Raw genomic sequence first — 906 nt, 5'->3', positions numbered from 1 at the left:
GAGATGAAGTGCTTTGAATGTAAAGGGATTGGACATTTAAAATTTGAATGTCCAAACATGGTGAAAGGAAATAATAAAGCATATGTTAGCTTTAGTGATTCAGAATCAGAGAGTGATGAGGAAGAAGAAGAAGGAGGAATGTTGAATCTTTTTGCATACAGTGCTAAAAGTGATGATATAGCTGATGAAAGTTCCGATGATGATGAGGAAGAATCAATTACAAAAGAAAGCTACTGTGTTTTGTATGACAATTGGGTTCAGCTGTGTAATGAAAAGCTGTTACTTATCAAGGAAAAGCTTAAACTAGAAGCCAAAGTTAACATGCTGGAAGAAAGGAAGCCTGAATTTTTTATCGGTGATGAACTTCCTCCTACTGAAAAGGAGCTGTTTGAGAGGAAATTGAAGAACTTACATGAGATGTATGGTTTAGAAAAAGAAAAAGCAACAAGCCTAGAAAGAGAGCTGAATGAGAATCACAAGAAGATTAGGATGTTGAATAATGGTGGCAAGAAGCTTGATGAGATACTATCTATGGGAATTGTAGGATCTCAGCATCAAGGTCTGGGTTATCACAAAAAGGAGGCTGTTGAGCTGTTGTCTCGTGATAAATCAGTAAGCTTCGTTAAGAGCAATGTAAATAATGAAGATTAGGATGTTTTCTGGAAAAAGTGGTTCAACAGGAAGCCCCTGTAGCACCAATCATGAACACACGACATCAACATATATCTTCTTGTGAACGAAAAGGTTGGACTAAATCCAAGCGAGGACGAAGGATTTATGAATGCTTTCATTGTGGTAAAAATGGTCATGTGAGATCTTTCTGTTACAAGTTTAAGAACAAGATCAAGGAGCTTTGGATGGCAAGAAAGTGTTTTATTGATCCGTTTCATTTTTCTAGAGTCTGGG

This window comes from Camelina sativa, chromosome 12 (genome assembly GCF_000633955.1).
Source record: "Camelina sativa cultivar DH55 chromosome 12, Cs, whole genome shotgun sequence".
NCBI classification, from domain to species: domain Eukaryota; kingdom Viridiplantae; phylum Streptophyta; class Magnoliopsida; order Brassicales; family Brassicaceae; genus Camelina; species Camelina sativa.
The sequence above is the reverse complement of the archived record's forward strand: the minus strand, read 5'-3'. Positions refer to the sequence as shown.